General features: G+C 35.3%; 1 protein-coding gene across 1 annotated transcript in view; it reads left to right on the top strand.

The window, feature by feature from the left end:
* The first annotated feature begins 235 nt into the window (after window positions 1-235).
* LOC120629014 (protein alan shepard) overlaps window positions 236-23,876 on the top strand; it is a 145,605-nt gene continuing 121,964 nt past the window's right edge. Inside the window, exon 1 of the mRNA XM_039897735.1 lies at window positions 236-316. The gene's annotated coding sequence lies outside the window, so the exon portion shown is untranslated. The remainder of the gene's footprint in view (window positions 317-23,876) is intronic.

Consider the following 23,876-nt stretch of genomic DNA (forward strand, 5'->3'; position numbering starts at 1 on the left):
GGGCGGCGCGGGTGCCGGCGGCGGCCCCCGCGCCATCCGCCGGCACTCAGTCGCTCGCCGACACTCTCGCTGCCAGTACACGAGAGCCGCGATGCACGTCGTCTCCGCTTGACTCATTCGTTCCGTGTGTGTGTGCCCTCCGTGATCCCAGGCCGGAGCCCGATCGAGTCGTGCAGTGCACCCGGATCCGCATTCGGCGCCTACAGCCTGCGAGCTGTGCCGGACTAGCTAGCCAGCTAGGAGTGCCGTGCCAGCGACTCGTACGCCGCAACCGACGGCTCAGCTGACCGGCGCGCCTACTGCCTTTGAGCGCACGGTGAGTGCGATCGATCACTGCATGCACGCGCTCGACAAACGTTTCTATTTCGAGTCGCTCGCAAAAATCGGAACCCGAGGTAGCCCGGTAGCCCATAAGCTTCTTGGATGTCGAAGGCATATTCGAAGAAATATCGTTGATTTTTAATTTGCTGCTTTATCGAGTTTGTTGATAAACAGTGTCGGTTGACAGCTATGCGTTCGGTCGTCCCTGGAACATCGTGTTATGAATTGGAATTCATATCGAAGACCGCTGGAAGCAAAACATATACTGCGTATGTAGTGGTAAATGAGCTACTTAACGTCAATTTAGTGTGAGCTCCCCTCCCGCACCGCTCACATTGGTTAGTGCAGCCAGCTGACTTCCCGTCGGTCGGCTGATACTCTTGCGCAAAACGTCAGCTTCGCATCGGCCGACGGCTCCCACCGCTGAAGGTTAGCCTTCTATCATGACGTGACTGCTACAAATTATTTCAGATTACATCCTTTCCATTAATGTGAAAGTTATACGTGTCAATAAACGTGAAAAAAATATAGGTACAACATCCGTCTGAATTTAATCTCTTAAAATAAGAAATATCGATCCAGATATTATTTTATCAGAATCGCAGTTTCGGTATGTTTGAATTCAGAAATATTTGAATTTGGACGATGCAGTAATACCAAATATGTATTCTGCGTTGATTAGGCACGCTAGTAACAACCAAAGAGATTTGTTATCTCTTATCAACCTGCTCTTGCGAAGGTCGCACTGATAGCGACGTTAACAGTTGGCCCAATGAAAGCTTTCTACATTTAACGTCACGAAAACACTTGTGAGATTACTGGTAAATGAACACTCATTGCATGATGAAAGTCAATTAAAACAAGTGCTAAACTTCGTGTTAGAACGACAAATCATTCTCTAAATTGGCCTGAATGAGACAAATATGTCAGGTTTACGGTCAACGAAATGAGGATTTTTCATAAATTATTCTGTACCGGAAGAAGCCTCTTACCGTGTTCCGGTACAATCGCGTGCTCAAAGTATAAATGCATTTCAATACGCACGGCTTAAAAGGCAAAGAAAATTTTTGGGACACATTTTGTCATATTGATTCTGTTGTTTCAATGTCTGTTGTTTCATTTGAAACTTCGAGTTCGTTCCGTAAGTTGTTTAATATGTAGTATTTGTAACATTGAATTATGACTAGTATTTTATTAAGTAAGTATTTTATTAAATTTCGCGCAAACTGAAGCAACTTAAATTTGTATTCGTATTTCAGTTAGCAAATTGGTATACTTCCGCCCGTTTACGAACTCTTAAAACTTGTTCTACTAGTTTGTGTTGATAAAATCTTGCATTTCCATTTAAAACTATAAACTTCAATAGAATTGAAATGCATGAAAATATAATTCCCGAACAGACTTTCCATTCAAGAATCCCAGCAATACTGCTGAATACTTTTTCGTTAAATAAAAAATACTTTTTGAATACACAACGCCAACAATTATATTTTTAGAATAAAGTCGATATTTCTCTAACTTCACCAACTTTTAAAGCAGGGTCAAGTTTTACTTAAGGCAAGACGTCAAGTTTTTGTAGTCCAGTTTCATTAAAAGTGAAGAAAAAAACCTTCTTATTAATAAGTCTAACACTAATTAATAAATAATGTCTTAAAGGCTTGAAAAGCAGCTTAAGGTGTAATTAACATTCAGATGATAAACAAAATAACACTAATCTGTTTGGACAAGTAGTTGGAAATAAATTATGTAAGCAAACAACACAAACAGACTTAAATGACAAAGGTCAAAGTAGTATTTAAATTTCATTAAAATTACGATTATAATACTTATTATCGGTACATTATAGATAACATAAATTTCTTTGAAACATCTAATATTTGATAATTCAAATGCAATGCGTGAAATGGTACTTCTTACTTTAAAATTACGCAGAGCAATAATTTGAATTTTAACTATTATTATTAATTAATTATATCCAATAATAAATCTATGTATCTGTTTTACTTTCTAAAATCTTAAGAACTTTACTTCATAACATAAAAGGCCTTTCAAAATACTCGAATATAACCTAACCATAATCTTGTCACATTTTTTGCCTCATACATTCCAAATCACGAGCCTAATGGGTCAAACCATTGTGTGGACTTATTCAGAGGCAAAGAATGTGTCCGGCGCATTAGGCCAAATAGACTACCATATCTCCACTACAAAAGAGTATTGACACTGGAAGATAAGCATATCTCAATGTACATACACTAATGTCGATACACTAGGTATATTATGCTTTACACTCATTGTTCCGTTATCTTATACGGTTAGCGTTTATGGGTCCGATAAGCAAATAAATGCGCTCTCGCCGGCCATGTCTCGACCAGACATTTGCTATTTACATTTTTATTTATGTTTTTAATGCCAAAGTGGATCTTCAATTCGATATTCAAAATATAAAGTATAATATGTGTATCGACTATTTTATCGGTTTTGGGGGCGTAAAAGTTATGTAAATATTTAATTACAAATTAGCAAGCAACTATTATTTTTGTTTTGTTGAAGTAGGTATATTAGATTCTGCCCGCGATTCGATCTACGTAGAATTTCTATGTTACCGGAGAACTATTACTATTATATACCTAGGATGACAAGTTTTATACAAGACATGGTGGAGAGATATGATCTTACTATGTACCAACATTTATTTAAATCCTTGAACAGTTTTAAACCAGAAATCAACCAAACATCCAAACATTTCAAAAATTGTTTAAGTCATTATTATGTTATACCTAGCACTGCTTTTTTCAGTGAAGCTTAATTCTATAAATATTCCAACTTAACAATGCACAGACATTGTCAAAGTGCACGCGATTTTATCCGACCGGTCAGTTCGTTCACTCAAGCTATATTTAGTGGGTGTCGCGAGGAATGCTGCGGAGCCGACCGTCGGCGACCGCTCGAACGTCTCTGACCTACCACAACTTCATCAAGTACTGTATACAGTTTCGCACGCGCAGCCTTCAATACAGGATCAACCTGCTCCAAATCTTTCCAGTGTCAATGATCTGACGTCTTCATGTGTAATCATCGGCACAGCTTTATTACACCTTTTTTTTTTTTCGCCCAACGTAACGTGAGTGGACTCATTAACACGCTGCCGCTTTTTAATGAAGTGTTGTGTCAACATTTTTGCATTTTTTTAAGCTTACAAGTTTTAATTTACATGTTGGTCATGAATCGATATTTATTTAAAAATATACTTGTTGCATATGATTTTTATCATATCTTTAAGATAATATATATACATTACATCTCATTCACTTAAAATATTTATTTAATTAAAACTTTATTATTTCCGTTCACTGTCAGTAAAGCAGTAACAATCGCTACAACTGAAATGTCATAACAAATGATAAATAATTGACAAGCCTGTTAGTTCTTGTCATATATCAAACATCAGAAATCACGATCATCATTTTTACTCAGTAGTAGCAGTAATATTTGACTACCGAGTAAAATTGTTCTATCGGCGGCATATTATGTGCCACTAACGTTTGTTTTTCTATTTCACAAAGTCAATAAATTCTGAAAACAGAGATTGACGTAGACTCAAATTATCAAAGGCTGTCGAGAAATTTCGTTGTTTTCAACACGCTATTCGGACACTTTAAAAGGGCAATAAATCTCTACGAAATGGCTCTACAATCGGTAGAGATGGATTTAATTACTTAATTTTACTAGGGGACTATTTAATGTTGTCGAGTAACTCTATGTAACCTAATCTGAGAGTTTTGTACCTAAACGTATACAAGTTTAGTCATTAAAATATCATTAATTAAGCAAATTTAAGCTAGTCTTGTTTACTGTAAGTTCAAAAAAAATTTAAGCATGATATATTTTTTTTACAAAAATTTAACCTTTTAATATGGTTTATGGTCTGATTTCCTAAAACGACTTTTAACCACGTTATCGTTGAAGTAACAGAATCCGCTAACAATATGCTGTGTGGCCGGGGTGCAACTGACACATTTTGGTCCTTCTATCCGGGTACAGTATTAACGATAGCTACGAAGTGCTATCACTAATGAACCGTGATTATGTATGGCTTCACTATCAATAAAATTATAGTTTATACCTAAAGCGTTATCCTATTTACTACCAGTTATGTTTATGTAACTGGAGTTATAGTATTTCTGTTAAACTCTTTATGGCCCTAATTTTATTGTATTAATGGATATAAAACAAATCAGTATTTTATGCTTGGATATAAAAAAAGCAATAAACTTACTAAATGATCGTCTAAGAATGTTGTGTGTACATGCCTGGTAAAGAACAGTTTTCATTATTTTTTCAAATAGAAATAAAAAAAAGTATTATTTTGCGAATTTAAAAATGGAATAATCTTATCCAATTAGTGTATTGTCATCCTCACCTCACATACACCTACTGAAGAAGAACTTTTTTACTTGTTCTAAATGAGTTCCAAAAAAGAAAAACCATCCAAAAATCTATTGCGGAGTCAGTTTTTTTTTTATTTTGACAATAGTTTAGCGATAAATTATTTCGATAGTTCTATGTTACGCGTAAGGCTAGTATCGCTTTCAGGTACTGAAAAGGTACAGGTTCCAAAATTAAAAGATTTTTTTTCCTCGTAGGTGTAGTATAAAGCATAATGTATGATTCCGGAGAAAGAGCGATTCCAAACTTGTAAAAGGCTAGGTAGTTAATGGAGAACCTTTCCGCTTTGAAGTTTGAGTACGGAATGCCCGCATGAATTTTTGTATGACAAATATTTTCCTCAAAAATGAAAGACAAGGGCAACGGACAAGACGTATTGGTTGACTAAAGTCCTAGAATTCCGTCGCTGAACTGTGACTGAGCGAGGTGCGTCGGCCGCAGTGGCGCCGGATCGGTCAGACATTGCTATTAGATGCCAGATTGATCGGTGCCTCGTCGCCATTCGCTTGTCGTATCGAATAGAAGTCCTATTTTATCGCCTCTAACTTTCAACTAAGGATGTAACGAAAATTCGCATTTAACTCCAAAAAGTTCAGTCTACCTCCCTTGGTTGTTAACGAACTTTTGGCCATCACTCCTGTGCAGTAGTGCGAATGCTCGTCTCGCTAACAAGGTGTCCTATTTTCAATTCAAAACTTGGGATAACTATGTTACCTAAATTGTCTTTATAACTAGCTTTTAATTATCGCGATGACTTAGGAGAACTTCTTGGTAGGTAATTCTATTCAATTCAATTTATTCAGCACAGTGCCTAAATAATGTCACATTCATTATTATAAATGTGACATTATTTATATATATATGTTATATTGTGCTGCTATACAAGTACAGTACAAGTACACATAATTTTAATGGAAAATGAATCAGAATACCAAATTTAACTTTTATACGTTAACGTTACCCTACGGTCAATCGGGACAAAGAAAGCCTTTTTTATTTCTACAAAACAAAAAACTGCATACGATATGCAGTGAATATATATATAGCCTCAATTATTTTTAAACCAACGTTGAGAAAATTAAAAGTCTCGCCAAAATTACTACAGAAAAATTGGCCAGGCCAATGCTCATGTTGTTAAAGGCAGTAAAAAATAATAAATTTTACAATCTAAAACTTCCTCTGATCTTACTAGTAAATATAATTAGAAAAAATTTTAACGAAAGTTTGTAAATAACTCGGAAACAAAAAAATCAATGCAACGTATACAAAGATTCCCGAATTATTACACGAAATTCTTTTTATCCCGGGAAAATTCTATTCTCCTGCGGAATGCTTCAAAAAATATCGTGCAAAAGCTTTCAGTTGATAAATTGACACTGAAATTCCATGCCTCGGCTCCACTTTGTCACATCCCTAACATCCAGCGTGACGTCACCCACACACGTTTTATGTACAGCTTAGATTTTTATATAAGGCTTCCCGTCTGCCAAGCATAATTAAAGCCGCATTCGAGCCTTATTTGTTATGGACGCCCGTCAACCCTGGCCTATATTACAAGCATGTCGGAGTGCCTGCGTATGAAGGATTCCTCAATCAATTGATGTCGGTAATAGATGGAACTTGAGCGCCAAATGACGCCTCACGTTGTATTGCCTTATTGACCTTTAAACGCTCCATAAAAACAAGCTAACCGAAGCGATAAACGAATCTTCTATACCTCATAACAATATATCAATATGACGTCAATGTCGCTTCTCTTAAAATAACAGAGAACTTTTTCTCCCGTTCAGCAACTACCTATTCATTATTATTTATTTATGTATTGTCTGCCTTCACAATACTAATTAATACAAAAAATAAAAAAAAGAGTCAACGTTAGGTGCCACCAGATGTAAAGTTTTGCCGTAACTACGCAGAGGCTTAATACTGACAATATCTTAAAGGTATGTCATGAAACTGTAATTTTAAGCTCAGTGAAAATGCATGTTGATGACGTCACGACGTTATTTCATTGCCGCATCATTATCAAGTATGATTGTTGTTTGACCTGATGCCTATATAAAATAGACCATGATCATCATCATCAGGGTCATAGGACTGCACTGCTAAGAACATAAGCCTTCCGAAATAGAAAATTCATATGGAGCTTTGACCCAACGAACCGTTATGCTCCCAAAGCACGTAGAAAATGTTTTTTTTAAAGTTGTAGTCCTTTTTGTAAGAGAGCTCTCAAGTTTTACCACCATGCTTGTTTCTGCCGCTAAGAAGCATTGTTGCAATGCTGTGTTCCGGTCTGATTGGTGTGGTAATTACAGTCCCATGGCTTCACATCGACGCCTCAGGTTGATGGACACAGGCCAACACTTTGCAGGATGTATTCCTTGCATGTCCTGCGAAGTGTTGCTCTGTTGGTAGGCTTTGGTTTTTTATTTTCCATCAGGTGGGCTTTCTGCTTGGTTCATCAATTATTAACTATAAATAAAAGAAACCAACTAATGGATCTACACAACTCTTATAAAGGTTTATGCAGGGATTTCCAAACAACGCTGTCTTGAGCCTCTGCCATCTGGTTTCCAGTGGCTCCATGCGACTCGTTTAATGTCGTCTCCAGGCCTAGTTAGGGGTCTACCTTGGGATCCGAACTAAAGTTGTAAATTATTAAACACTACCATTACTATATTAATAAAATTAGTGTTATTAGACCCCAGTAAACATATTATTAAAATATATGTGATCTTTTCCACGTATGAGATATCGTAAAAAAAATTGACGTCATCATTTGTACACGTAACTCTTCATTAGCCGTTATCGATATTGAGTACTTGATACAATTCACGATAAAATAAAACGTTCCTCGTGAGGCGTGCTGATAAAATACCTTTGTATCGGTTTCCATACTAAGCCATTCCATATTTCATTATGTGATGTTTAACAAATCATATAATGCATTGTACCTATTATATAATAGATGAGAGATGTAAGGTAAAAAAATATTTAACGAAGAGGTAATAGTTAGTCTGAATTTAAAAGTCGGATACTGTCGCGTTTGAATCCCTCCCAGCTTAATTTTCAGTGAACGAAGGCAGTTATCACCGTCACATCACCTCAATGTAAACTTAAACATAGTTATAGGTTTATATTTATAGGCCCACGAATAAAGAATTTGTCAATTTCAATTTTACATTTAATCAAACAGTAAAACTCAGAAATCGTAACTTCTAATGAGGTGATACACTAAAACCTGGCTTTCTGTTTTTCCTTTTTCCGTCAGAGGTTTTAATAAAGAACCTTTTTAACTTTTCTACTAACAAAGATTTGGAAAGGATTTTTGTCTTTTGGGATGCTTTGGTCGTGGTTAGTTATCATCTTACTGACAAAGCTAAATAAACAATTATAAATGTGTCGTTTGAAGGTATACAAAGCTTACTATGTGTGAATCTGACACGAGCTTGGCCCGTTTTTTCTCTCGAATTTCCCTCTAATGTAGAATCGCATTGCGACTGACTTTATAGGTGAAGCGCGGTCGTGTGTTGCCACTTTACGGCCACTAAAATGCACTTTAATGTTCTTAGCGAGAATCGAGTCCTCCACTCGGTTCTTCTGCATTCAAATCTAGTACAATAGCACTAAACAGTTATATAACGCTGTAATGTTACCAGCATTACGTTACTGTATTTAAATGTATAGAGTCTTGATGTCTTTGTATAAATTGTAAGAAAAGATCTTTTAGTTCCCCGGGCGTTTTCTTCGTTGTAGTTTTCAGTTGTGTAGGGATTTTGTATTTTTTTTCCATTTTGAGAAGCTTTGAATTGTGCTCATTAAGCTTGAGTACATCGGAGATAACCAAACTAGTTGGATATGTTTAAGGATAATTTTATAAAAAAAAAAAAAATAACATTACATTTCTACTGTAGCGTGTGTGGCCTACCAATGATTACATACCAAGAAACAACCAAGTAAAATTCACTCTTACAAAACTGACATTTAAATTTTATTAATTTGTAACGGAACTGTTAGGATATATGATTAAAAGAAACTTTGAAAGGCCTGCAACTCATCTTTATTTAGATATTTTGATTAATATATATTTGAGCTAATTAAATTACAATAACTAGCTATTTCTTAATTACATTACGGTACCTACTGGAAATCTTGAATTTATCATTTAGTCCAAGATTTCTTGTATCTACTTGGTTAACCATTTGGATAGCGGAATTTTTACACAGTTATAACTGTAAAAAGCTGTGTACAATTCGATGCAATTCTAAAAGCAATGATTAATGAAATATAGTAGGTAATGCCTTTTGTATTTCATTAATGATTTTTGTTACATATACCTTTATTGCACATCACAAAAAGTACATGAAAAAAAGAAAAGTATAACAAAACAACGCATACAATTTGGCAGCCTACATAATACACCTGTATTTTCTAAACGTTTTGAACTCAACACAGTAATTCCATTGGAAAAGGATGGCACTATTTTCATACTTGTTAATTTAGTTTAGTTCAGAAATATATGCAGGTATTATATGTACGACAGAATTAGCACCAATAACGGACGTAAAATTCTTTCTAAATTTACTCACAGCTTAGTTCTGTAAATAGTTATGTTAATTATTTATTTTCGCTTTTCCATCGAAAGATCGTTGACACCAAACCGGTAAGCAGATATCGAGGATAAATATTATCATATTTGCTCTGAGCTTACGCGCCAGTATTTAATCACGCGATTTCATTTATCCTGGGATTAAAGTTGTATTATTTGACCTTTTATCGTCTTAATTGAATTTAAATTTCCCTGCGCTGATTTATTCATTCACAATTATTTAAACGTGATTAATTAAAGGAATTGTTTCTTTTCAATCATGACAGAACTCTATGCGCTTTTTAAAACTTACAATATTAAAATGAGACTAGAAGCAGGATTTACATTATTTTTTACGTTGCTTTGGCTTTTTTATAAATATTTAACACATGGCATACAATCATATCAACCCATTACCGGCCCACTACAGGGCACGGATCTCCTCCCACAATGAGAAGGGGTTAAGGCCGTAGTCCACCACGCTGGCCCAGAGCGGATTGGTGGACTCCACACACCTTTGAGAACATTATGTAGAACTCTTAGGCATGCAGGTTTCCTTACGATGTTTTCCTTCACCGTTGAAGCAAGTTATATTTTCATTACTAAAAACGCACATAACTTAGAAAAGGTAGAGGTGCGAGCTGGGATTCGAACTGCCGCCCGCAAGTCAAGTCAAGCTTCCAACTACTGGGTTATCACCGTCCAGACACTAAGGCCTATGCCATCTGAAGGTTTTGTCCATAATCACCGCGCTGTGCTGACTGGTCGGTGATCGACTTTACGAATTAAAGGAAATGTACAGAAAGAGTTATTACAGCGGGGATACTAAAAGGTAATTTTAGTTTCCCTAGTTTCCCTAACCGACAAAAACGTGCCGCAAAGCGACTTAGCATTCCGGTGCGATTTCGCGTGAGAAGCCGATTAGGGGTTGATATTACTGCTTACAACTTATCAGGCTAGACCGCTACCATCTTAGACTGCATCATCACTTACCACTAGGTGAGATTGCTGAAGTTCTTTTTCGTAGTGGAATAAAAAGAAGGTGACTGGTAAAGTAAATAATTGATGCCTATTACTGTAATGACGAGAAGATCATGGAAACCACGTAATCTACACACTAAATTACAGTTCAGGTAAAGGAAAAGTTTAAGCGTGGAAAACTCAGCATAGTGATTTAGCGTTTCAACTCACGAAGCCGATATCTTGTATTACAAAATACGTTCATATAACCAGAACCACTACAAGTTAGTAACATTTTACGAGCATTCTAGTTTGACGGGTTATTAGCAACAAAATTATGTAATATCTGTGTCTATTATCGAGTACTATCAGTTGTGTTCCATTATCTGCGAAGCGTAGGCATTCGTCACGCGGCGCGTGTGTGTTGATAACGACCTCTGTCCCAGAAGCGTTGCAGTGCTAAAGTAGCTCATTTGCACTTATGATCCCATACATTTCTGATTTTCCGGGACTGTTCAAATGCTGACGTCACGATGCCCACAGTCTTTGAAGCCTCGACTATGTTTGCACAGAACTATTTTGAAGAACTATAGCGTGTTATACTTATTCGTAAAAGTTGACCAGTACCTACTCTGTTTACAGAAAAATTCCAGTGATCACGTTTGATTAAACTGATTTATATAATTGAGGAGTTCGTACATTTTATATATTCAATGAAGATTAGTTTATTTTTAAAATGTGGAATTAACAAAAAAATCCTTTCACATACCGATTTCATTGTAATTTATCGGCCGATTTGTATAAATATTTTTGTTATATATAGGAAATACTCTTATAGGGCTTATTATAATGGTTGCTAATTAGGTATTAAATAAAAGATAAGTACATTCCGTGTACTTAAAAATCACTAAAATACGTTTTTTAAAAGTTTCCTAATCGCTACTTCCACTGTCAACAATTATTAATAACTGAATTAAAAAATATTCCACTTGAATTTGTACATAAAATGTCAATTCAAAATAAATTTATAATGACTGTGATAAAATATTAAATGCATTTCGTTTATTTACTGTGTTAACGCAAATAATAAGATTGGCTGCACACATAATATATTTTATCTCTGAGAAGGTAATTTTCAAGCTACATTTGTATATTTATAAAACCCACTGTTTATTTTATATGATATTTGGGCAGGGTAAATTGTATTATACTAGCAACGCTTCGCGGTGTTACCCGCAGTGAATAGATTTTCTACGCTATTAAAAATCTTACTGGGGGAAGTACGAGTATGTTATGGCAAACTAGTTATACCTCATCGACATGCAATGCAGTTTTTTACCAATCGCCCGGAAACGATGGAATCGATTATCGGGGTAAACAGTAGCCTGTGAATATATCTACATTCTATTATTTCAGTCTAATCTGTATAGTAGTTTTTGTGTGAACGAGTAACATACATCTATACATGCTCACAAACTTTCCAGAAATAATATCCTATCGTGTGGAGACTTCTTCAGTGCGCCATTTGCTGCCAACACGGACGACGGCTATAAAACAACACAAAACATAACTACGGGTTCTGTTTACATAGTTAGATGGGAAAAGCATCGATCGAACAAAATCTGATAGGCGGCGTTCCTTTTTACGATCTATATAAATAAATAATGGCCGTGTGCTGTGTGGTGATGGCAGATCAGACTACAGTTAATGGATAGAAGCAGGCGTTACTTTGCGGAAATCCATAATATATTATGAAAATTAAGATCAATATGCTATACTCCGCGAACAGCAGGAGAATCTGTATGGTGTAATTTATAATTTCTTCAATCCTTATACTGCACACCAAACAGATCCTTGGCAATGTACCCTCTACGCACGTTTCGCTCCGAAACCTCATCCTCAGGAGATTGTTAACAATTATTCAATGTAAAGTCAAAAACGGCGAAATAAGACACTCTTAGAGTCTACATTCTTATGAATCATTGCTTGATAAGTGTTTAATTGCATTTAGTTGTAAATATGATAAAATTGATAACAGACGGAGCTATGTTAATGAAGTTAGTATTATGACAGAAATTTTTTTTTCAATTTTTCTATGAAATAATAATAAACAGATGCCATAATAAAAAACAATAACCTAATAAAAAAAAACACAAAAATGGTCCAAGTAACAGATCATGCGGGGGATCAATCACGGTCCCCCGAACGAGAAGTCGAAGTCCTAACCCCTAGACTATCATCTTTTCATTGAAAGCTATACATATCATATAAGTATAGATAATAATGTAAATAATGCCTACACAGAAAATTGTTATGAAATAAACGAGGGAAACCCAAAAAAATATAAATAGTATTCTAAATATAGATATAGGTTATTTTCATAGAAGCCGTATCTTACTAAACATATAAAAAAAAATAACCTCTTTATAGGTATTCAAAGATATTTCGCCTTGTTACTAACTCGTATTATTAGATAAAATTTTTGATAATTTTTCTCATTCAAAGTTCTGATAAATTTTCCTCCTTGAACAATTTGTAAAGGCTTGGAATATTTCTCGAAAGATGTGGTACTAGGAGAGCAGCGGGTGAAGAGGGGTGGTAATGGCCCAATCCGCGTCCCCGATAATTGAGCCCATTAGGCTTCGCCTGCAGGTGCCTCAGCAGTGTCAACTTATTTACCATCACGCTCAACGATAAAATGACACTTTTCACACCTTCATTCACATTATAACCTACTTTAAAGATGCCTAGGTACTTTAAAATGTATAGGTGACTCGAGTATGCTTGAATATTTTAATGGCTTCTTAATTACTATCTATGTACTTTAGCTTTTTTTTGTTGGACTTTTAAATTGGGCATTATAAATAACACATTACCGGCCCGCTACAAAATGTGAAGAGTTCGCTGACCAAGTGCGGATTGGTAGATTTTACACGTCGTAAAGAACACTATGGAGCACTCTTAGACGTGCAGGTTTCCACACGATGTTTACATTCAATGATAAAATAGAAATTAAAAATACATTGATTAAGTCATTTATAAATCCTACTGGGTAACTAATTTAATGACATTTCATTTACAAAAAAAAACTAAATAAATAATATGTAACCCACAATTTTAGAACCTATTTTGTTATTTTTGCTTGTGGGAAAACCAATGTAAATAAATAAATATACTACGACAATACACACATGCCCCAAAGTAAGCGTAGCTTGTGTTATGGGTACTACTATGACTGATGAATATTTTTATGAATAATATACATAAATAATTAGAATATACATATAAACACCTGAAAAACAAATCGAACACAGGAATCGAACCCACGGCCTTGAGCACAAAAGCAGGGTCGAAATGATCTTAATGTTATTTTAAGTAAGAACTTACATTATTAGTTTTTAGAAACTTCGGACTTTTTATCATCTTGTTTTTTTTTAATTACGATTTTTTGATCGAAGGTTAAATTATAATTTTTTTAATTATTAAGTTTTTTTAGAATCACTTCTTACTACACCAGACAGACTTAACACTCAAAGTGAGTTTATAGACATCTCGTTAACCATGAGTTCACCTAAGCCTGTTAAACCATTGGAGTAGCGTGGTGGATCTGAGCTCTATATCCCTCTCTCAAACACACAGACAACAATGGGACATTAATTAAACTAATGATGATAAATAATAAGATGAATCATACTATATTTATATTTTGTTTTCAGGTACGTACTCTCATCTTATCTTACCAGGCTTTATTTCAACTTGTAAGTATGTAATATAGCACTTTCCAAAATTTTATTTGTTTACTTTTAACTACCTCACATAATACAAAGATATATTTCGACAATTTCAAAATGACTCACTGATTATGTTTTCCTTTATGACAAAATTTATTTCATAGTTTTAAAATGATCATATCATCATCATATCAACCTATTGACGTCCACTGCTGGGCCTAGGTATTTTGTAGGGAGTTCCAAAGGTTCCAAAAGTTTTGTAGGGAGGTCTTGTGCCGCTTGGTTCCAGCGGCTCCCAGCGACTCGCCTGATGTCATCGGTCCACCTCGTCAGGGGTTTACCATGCTGCGTTTACCTGTGCGAGGTCGCCAGTCGAGCACCTTAGGACCCCAGCGTCCATCGTTTCTCCGAGCTATGTGTCCCGCTATAGTGGCAATACCACTTCAGTTTTGCGACTCGGAACTCGTAACACGGGTTCTTCTACGAATCTCTTAATTCATGATTTGATCACGCAGATACTCGTGATGCGGGAGAAAGAATTTTAAGATATTATGATTGTATCAACGCTTAAGTTCAATTTCGCTGAGAAATAAATTGGTTACTTAAACTATGATCAGCAATTGAAATCAAATATAATACCTAATTAATCATAAAATAATATTGGATTCAATAATAAATTTAAATATCCCCTATTGTTAATCCCCTCGCAGCATGCACAAAATGCTGGCAACTCATTGCTCTTATAGATGAACAAATAATTCTTTGGTTTGATTGAATAATTTACAATTGATCAAAAGTTATTGACAGAAACTCTCCATCCCCTGAATGGAAATAATCAAGCTTTAACTATGACTAATAAGTATTGATAGATACGTAGCTCCCACCGACACACGGACAATAGTGTCAGAATATAGTGGACGTAGAACGTGGAATCTTCAATTAAATCAGAGGGTTCATAACCGTTGTCAGACATCGCCCGCATTATTCTGACACGAGGGCCAATCACGGACCAGTTTAGGGCGACCGATGTACTAAACATAAACGGTTTTAGGTACTCACCCACACAGAGCAGAAACTATTTGATGAGTTCACACTTGGGGATCTACTGCGTGCTGTAGAAAATTAATACCATTATTGATCCTGAGAAAAATATTCTGCAAATACGAGTAGGACAGTCGCTGCGATTGCACGTTTATAAGGTTGGTAATAGGGTAATTAGAGGTTCGAATTTTGGTCTTTGTTACAAAGCTGAAAAAAGCGGAATGTTAATTGGAGGCAGTCGAACCAGGTTTCAATCAGCAATTCGAGCCTTTTAGGTTCTCGTTTCGTCAGTATTTTTAAAGAATCGAAGTTATTCTTGGCCTTTTTATTTCGTACATCCCATTCATAGTAATGTAGCGTCATTCATTCGATAAGCATTTGAATTTTCTTTACATAGTATAAAAATAATATAATAAATATACTACGACAATGCGCACATCGCCATCTAGCCCAAAGGTAAGCGTAGCTAGTGTTACGGGTACTAAGATGACTGTTGAATATTTCTGTGACTAATATACAGAAATACTTATAATATACAGATAAAGACACTCAGACACTGAAAACATTCATGTTCATCACACATACATTTTTCAGTTGTGGATACGAACCGAACGGCCTTGGAATCAGAGAGTAGGGTTGCTGCCCACTGCACCACTCGGCCGTCAAGAACAAAACAAACTGGCACCCGACATTTGTACGCTTAGATCTTTTAGGCTTCTTAATGGATTTTAATTCAGATTTCAGGAATAGGTAGAGTGAATCAAGATGAAGGTATAATTATGATGTGTTCAGATAACCATTGAATGTACATGTTTTATTTTAAACTAGGTACCGTAGGTTTGCGACAATATTGTCATGAGTCACTATATAGCTATTTCCACGTAACAGAATTTCCCACTGCGATAACCATAAAAGAAGCTTAATGTTGCTGCTAATATAAAATATTAGTTAAGATAAACTTATTGCCTAGAGATAATATCGCAACATCTTTGGACTTTGGAGTTTGTCCTTTTGCCGATTTGTTTAAAAACGGGGATTTCAAATGGACTGCAATCCCCGTTAAAATCGAGCGGATTTCAAATACTTATAAATTGAATTGACATGCGGGGAAACTAACTAAACTGACACAAAATAAACTGTGTGTTTTATGACCTATATAGTCACCACGGTTAAAACCTCGGGGCACAGTTAGTCTAATATTATACGACATGGGTCCGCAATCTCGAGCTCATGTATCGTATTAATACTGACCGCAACACGCGCAGCTCGATATAATGACGTAAATATTTGCCAAGTAGGTACCCAACTGGTGTCGGAGTTGTTTAATTGCAAGTATTTTTTTATGTTAATTTAAGTATTTTTTTATTATGAAACTCCTCCCCTCGCGGGTGTCGTACGAGGCGATACCCCTAAAAGGCAAGTCTTGCATCGAACTTATAAGTGAGCTGAGTACATTCTTACCTTCAGTATTTAAAGGATACAGTTTCCTTGACCGATTTCGGCGACAGTAGTCCATCTCCAGAGAAATTTTTCAACTACGTTAATATCTCAATCACAAGTGCATCTCTCTATTCCGTCACTCCGTCCGATAGGACGGCATCTCTTAATCGACGGGAGAGATATCATTCGCGGAACGAAAATCTTAACGTATTCTCCTGGGCTGGTACTAAGAATTTCTTGATAGAAACCTCATCAGCCAGACCCGGGAGTCGAACCCAGTACCTTGTGATCTGAAGTCGAACATTCTCAAGTTAAAATATAACGACACCTTTGATAAAATAAGATATAAAAGTACGTGACACTTTAAGGATGTGCGGCCAAATTTACTTAATACTTTGATCCTCGAAAATTTATAAACCCGTGCCTTAATGGGTCGCTGGGACAAATTTTAGCTTATTTACAAAATATGTGCTTAGATAGATCATGATATAGCAGCTTTAATAACGGTTTATTGAATTTCATAAAATGAAAATACGTATTTCCTTTATTCATCTAACGGATATGTATTCCGAGCTTTTTAGGGATAAAAAGCATCCTACGTCCATCTACAGGATGCGAGTTACCAAGCAGGTACACTTTCGCGTTTATAAATCTAAGTATGGAAGTATGGATAATAGTAAACATTTTTCGAACCGCTGCACCTGAAATAAAAACCCAAGCATGAAATGAAAATATGGTATCGCAAAGTCGTGAAATCGTGAATGCCTGCCTTTGTAGCTATAACCTACAAGCTTGCATTCAAATGCATGCATATTATAAATGGTTTGCACTAAAAGGGTGTAGTGAAGAAAAGTACAGTCGAAAAGAGCAAAACACTATGTCGCGTCGTGGGGAGACCTGTCACTCGTGTGTGGTCCCTGCGCCCGCGAACTTAGCGCCCCTACACCTAGGGCTGCCAGCTTTTAATTTTTTCAGAATATCTAAGCGTCTGCAGCAGAACATTATCAATTAAAATATAAAGGTTCTTATTGTTTTAATTATTGAAATAACTCTAGGTTGTACATATACAAGAAACAACATTTACTACATACATCTAAAGTTATATGCACTTTGTTTGTGGGCGAATTCTACACAGGATAACCTACTTTCCCAATCATTCGTAGGCCTATTAAAGACAAAATGAAATTTCATTGTTATGAATGTGTTAGCTTTTGATGAACAGGAATATTATTCTTCTAGTCTCCTTCCATATGCAGGTGTACTCAAAATACTACAACTTTATTATTCTATATAATAATGTAGGCAGCCCTACCTAAAACTCTCCTCTAATTAAGAACTTCGCCGCCTGACGTAAATTAAAATGTCAGCAGATAAATTCTCGTCGTGAAATTGCAAGAACCATTTGTAATGATAATTTTCGAGCGCGATTGTACTTATTTATTTCCCTATAAATCCTTGGGCAGAGAGGTATTCGGTCTTTATAAAGGTTCATCGGTTCTTATTACATTAAGAGATTTGTGGTCGTACTCTTAATACCTATGTATATATTTGCTAACTTGAACGCTTTAAAACTGACTTTAAAAACGGATAACGATCCAACCCGCATGTAATTAGATATGCTTGGTCGATGAAAATTAGACAATAATCATGCAGTACCATTTATTGTGTCAATTGTTTTTCATATTGTGTTAATTTTTTTTTTTTAATTTATGACTTAAAAAAAACTAAATTAACCAACCACAGGAAGACACTATTTGTTTTTGCTCATTATGTAAAATTATTTATCATAAATCTCATGAAGATCTTTGAAGTGAGACAATTCAATAAACAATCTGTAACAATTTTTTTTTTTTAATTATTTATTACTATCTTTGTTACTAACTAGTAAACGAACTTTTTGCATGTTACCTAGGTAAAGTATTGATTGGATAAATTTATAGAGCAGCGATCAAAAACTACCGGTGTATTATCATTATTGCAAAAGGAAGTGGTTTTTATTTGGCATGCAACTTTTTTTACTAGAACAATCGTCTTTAAAAAACTTTTTTCAGTCTCTTTTATTTATTAGTAGCATAACCGACCCCACATACCGAACCGATGAAGATTACAGATTAGTTCCAAAGATTAACTCCAAGTAATTGAAAAGAAGATAATATCGGTAAGTTTTTAAAGAGCTAATGTTTATTAATGGATAAAAGTGAATGAATCAGCATAAGGAACGGTTCTTAGACAGTCTGTGATCGATTCTTACTACAATATGCATTGGAAAGCTGGCGTCTGCTCATGCACGAACAGTAAGTACCCTTAGCATAAGTTTTGCACGCCCGCAATCTTAGATTCGTTTTCGAATTTCGAAGCACTGTAACGTCATTGTAAAATAGACCTAGGATCCCTTAATTTAAAGTTCAAAGTCATCCATACAGCTATAAGCAACGCTCTTGGCAAAATGTTTTGTATATAAAACCTGTAGAACTGAACTTGCGACTTTAAACATAGGGTCATGACTTTATTATGTCGTTGTTACGCGAAAAATACTATTCGATTGCGAGCGTACAAATTTTATACTAGGGGTAACCGTAATGCTATTATAGTGTGGCTTCGAGTAAAGTAACGTAACGATAATCGTTACAGTAAAATCTACGAATAGATGAACGTTTCTCATTTTGAAATAGTACTAAACTATTACTAACCTATTTATATACTGTTTAGTGTCGTACAAAAATATATATTACTAATAAGTGAGGCAGTGTCAAAGGTTTTGCACACTTTTTGAATCACTTTGCTTCTTACAAAAGAAGGTAGTGATTTTAGTCCGATACACTCGAGTTAAATATGCTTACATTCCGAACGCGTGATATCAAATAAATCACTATTGCAAAAGAAGTACAAAAAACCTATACTTAGACATAAAGATAAATAGGATAAAAAGAACACAACAAAATGTTATAGTATAATATAATTTGATAGGATCATCATTGAAACAGCTACGTGTATAAGTATATACGTTTTAAAGTTATGTACTTTAAAACTTGTTAAAAATACTTAAAAACAAATAGAATTCAAATTCAATTCAAATAATTAATTAAACACAAGTTTAAGGAATTATCATAACAGGTAGGGAGAGCTAGGGGGCGCTGAAGACGCACAATATCGCTATTATAGATAACTATGACTTTTCCCCTTTACAGACTTTATAAAGCCTCTCCGAAAATAATTACATATATATATATATACACCCATTAGTTTTACGTCTTCATGTTTCGGTATATTAAACAATTTATTAATTATGCGCTTCGGGTTCAAATGCATGCTATTCTATGAAATTTAGAAAGCATCATAAACAATAGACAACGAAAGCGTCACTCAATTTTATTTTTTACACGAGTCTACTCTCAAAGATGATTAAATGAGAGGTCTTACTCTCTCTCTCTCTCACTCATTTAAAAACGCACAGATGAAATAAATAACTATAGCATACGGAGGATACTCAACATATAAATGACGGTAATTAGCAATTTTAACTAATAATCGTAGTTTTCTCAATAACTACTTTCTACTCGTTTTCCTAACTGGCTAAAGTGCACAAATGACTGTCTGATATTATATTGGCTTAATATAAAAAAAACCACAACCTAACAATAAGTATTTCCTATACATTTGGTTCTTTCTCGTACGAAGTAAGAAAAAAGCAAGTCCCTCGATAAAAGTAATTAACTTAGGTAGCATCAAAATTGACTATTTCGTTATCGCTTTTTTATCCGCCAAAGCGCATTAGTAATCAGATTCCCCGCTGTGGTATTATCGGATCGGGGTCAACGCTACGGGGGAGGCTATATTAAAGTAGGCTATGTCCAAACAGCGATGAAAAACTGCCTGTTATTATTATATGACCCTATAATTGGAGGCTTAATAATTGACCCTCATGGAGTTTGTAGGGGTTCTTGTAAAAGTAGATCCTTACTCAGATATCTCTGGTTTAAATCCCAGACACCGCTAAATTCATGCTATATGAATATTATACATAAGAAAGTGTGTTTATTACTTATAGTTTTCTCAATAGAACTGTTCATGTTGGAATATGACTTGCATCCTGAAAAAAAGATTATTGTACTTCCGTCATCAGGAAGAGCGCAAAAAAGCGGCTTTATTTTTATAATAAGACATAGTAGGGTAACACATGGGCGAAACAACGGGCATAGTTAGTATGCTATAAAATCTTCATGGATGTGTAACGTGTACCCAATTAATGCTAGATTTCCTGAAATATAAGAATAAGAAACTAAACCACCCCTATAGCCGTTCATCTCGTGAAATCTTATTTGATGATCCGATTGACAGATTACCTTCTAAAGCTAGGTATGTTTACTCAGAAACATAAACTCAAGGTGTACTATGAGTTATTAGCAATAGTGTTTGGCAATTTATGACTACGTGGCATTTCCCATTACCTATGCGGTTTGAGGAATGCAAGGCGCCGGTGATTCACTGAGGGCGGTGCGGAGGTCACGTCGCTTCACGGTGTCGTCATACGATCTTCGTCTCGTGAAAATGTACTCAGATGCAATTTTAAACGCTCCAATAGGTAATTGTACGTCTTTGTGTTCGCAGGTAACAGAAAAATGACCAAATCGTTGTTCAAAATTAAAAGAACATGTCTATGGCATGAAGAATTTATGACAATAAATTATAATGAAAGTAAAATATTCATAAACTTTTTATAAAATTAATGTCATCGATTACTAAAATAGCTGAAAAATCTTAGACAAAATACACCGAAGAACGAATTGCTTCTACAAAGAAGGAACGTCTCTATAATACGGAAATAAATTGCTCCTTTATTTCATGCGAAATGTTATGGTGGGAATACCAGTGAAATAGCTTTTGTTCTAAAACTTTCAAAAATAAACGATAAAAATACAACCCTCTACAAAGACTACAAAGTAACTATTTCAGCGAACTCGCCGTAGAAACTTTTCCGCGAGTTAAAAAACATTTTCAGTGATAGTTTTGTTTTACCTAACTTTATACTGTTGTGTGAGTGGTCCTAAAATGTGTAACACGGTTCTGTTAAGGCTTTACGGGACTACTATGATAGTGAAAGAAAAAATATTCTAGTATTTGGCAGCCACAGGCCCTACTATTTTCGTTATTTTTTGCAACTACTTTTTTGTCTATAAAATCATGTTGGCAAAATTGGCAAAAAATGGCATTGGTTTTATTTCACGATGTTTTAAGGACGTCTCTTTGTTTATCATATAAAAAGGAATATCGTGATGTGTTACATTTCTTTTAATAAAATATCTTAAACAGACTATCATTGTGACCACACGGATCTTGTCGTTGAGATCCGGTGATGACACTCTGGGTTTGCAACGCGATCGTTAGGCTCATGTTCCACCGATATAAGGGACAGATTATATTTTTGATGATGAACTGGTCTATGACAGTTAAATGATTTTTGTTGGATTGTATACGCGAAGCGTACAATCATATTGCTCATTCCGAAAGTACTTAAGCATTTCATGATATCTGTATGTTTACGTAGTCCAATACGGATCGTATAACATAAACTAAACTCCATAAATACTGTTATTAATTTTCTTTAATGAGTACGCTGGATGTAGTACAAAAATGTAATAGCTTATCTGCTTGTAGTTCGATATGAAACTTAAACCTAGGCGCACTAAACAATTATGTACACAAAACCGGCGGTCGAACCAGACGGTGTATTTCATTTTGTGACATTTAACCAACTTTGCCCTCTACGCAATTGGGCATAGAGGTGTTGATGGCATGACAAACCCTATAAGGTCGATATGTCGGGGTCGTTTATTGGCGTGAATTGGGCGCATCCCGGTTGTACGACCAAATCGCTATCCTTCCTACACTGTTGGTATTCGGAAGAAATGAATTAAAATCTGTGGGTTCCATTGTACGGCATCCCTTTCAAACAAATTGTCAATCATGTCCTGGTGAATAAATATATGTTAAACGACGTTGGGTACTGGCAGATCAGTTTTCTTTAAAGCTTACACTAATTACTTTGCTGTTAGATCAAAAAGAAACTATCAAGACATTAGGAAAAACTTGAATATAATAAGCGCTAAACACGCAAATTCTAGTTCAGTCGAGTCTCTATTTTTCCATTTTTATACCATTTTTATACCATACTATGTATAAAACTACTAACAGTCAATAACGAAAATGTTGCATCATCAACACATCAATAATGTATACTAAAGCTAACGCACATTATTTCCGAAGTATGATACGTGCTCTGACGACTCATTCATTACTAGCCATCTGGTAACAAACAGTAGAACACTCACTCGTTCCTTCACTGCCCTTATGCGTAGAAAGAACTGTCTGAGTCTGTGGCGAAGTAATAAATTAGGAATTCAATTTACGAACACTGTCTTATATATTTCTTTTCTCACAGATTCTATCCAATTTGTCACTGTAGTTTGTTGAACGTGTGGAGCTTATTTGAACTGAAAATAGTTGACGGTTTCCCTCTTTTTATTGAAAAATTGTGAGATGCAATTGCTGTTAACTTAATATTTTACTTTTGAGTTCGTTGAGTCTCCAGTCTCGCAATGGAATGTAAAGAATAAAATATTATAAAACTAATATTGTGGGTGATTAAAGCGGATGCCCGCAACTTCGTCTGTGAAGAATCCCTAATTTCCTACCCTGTCAAAATTTCAAGTGTCAGCGGTTTAGGCTGTGCGTTGATTATCAGTCAGTCAGGGCTTTGAATTGTATATATATATATATATATATAGATTAGTAAGTATAAGTTAGGATACCGATAGGATTTGTGAAAAAATATAAGATGATTAGAATGTTCAAGTATTCCAAGGAGTATTTCATTTGCATTCTTAAGTAATTAATTCAATAAGCATTTGTCAGATGCTGCGCTGGCATTCACTGTCACGTTTCCTTACTAGTTTTATTACAAGCTTCTGCCCGCGACTTCGTCGGCGTGGACTTCAGAATACTTCTTCACTTCCTTTACCATAGCACAAGTGACATGCATACCAAATTTCAAAGCTCTGCCCGCGGCTTTCCCTATAATATAATCAAATCAAATTTTTCCTCGGGAACTACTTACTACGGGATGAAAGGTAGCATATATTCTTTTCCATGTCAAAGGTTACATGCATGCCAAATTTCATCCAAATCCGTTCTGCCGTTATTGCGAGATTGAGTTGTTATACAATTGATGAGTTTCTTAATGACAAGGTTGCTTGGAAGCATCCGGCTCCGCTTTCATCTCTCACAAGATAGAAAAATGAATGTTAAAATATAAAATGTAAATTTCTGATGTTGGAAAAGAGCAACTG

Source organism: Pararge aegeria, chromosome 13 (assembly GCF_905163445.1).
Source record: "Pararge aegeria chromosome 13, ilParAegt1.1, whole genome shotgun sequence".
Taxonomy (NCBI): Eukaryota; Metazoa; Arthropoda; class Insecta; order Lepidoptera; family Nymphalidae; genus Pararge; species Pararge aegeria.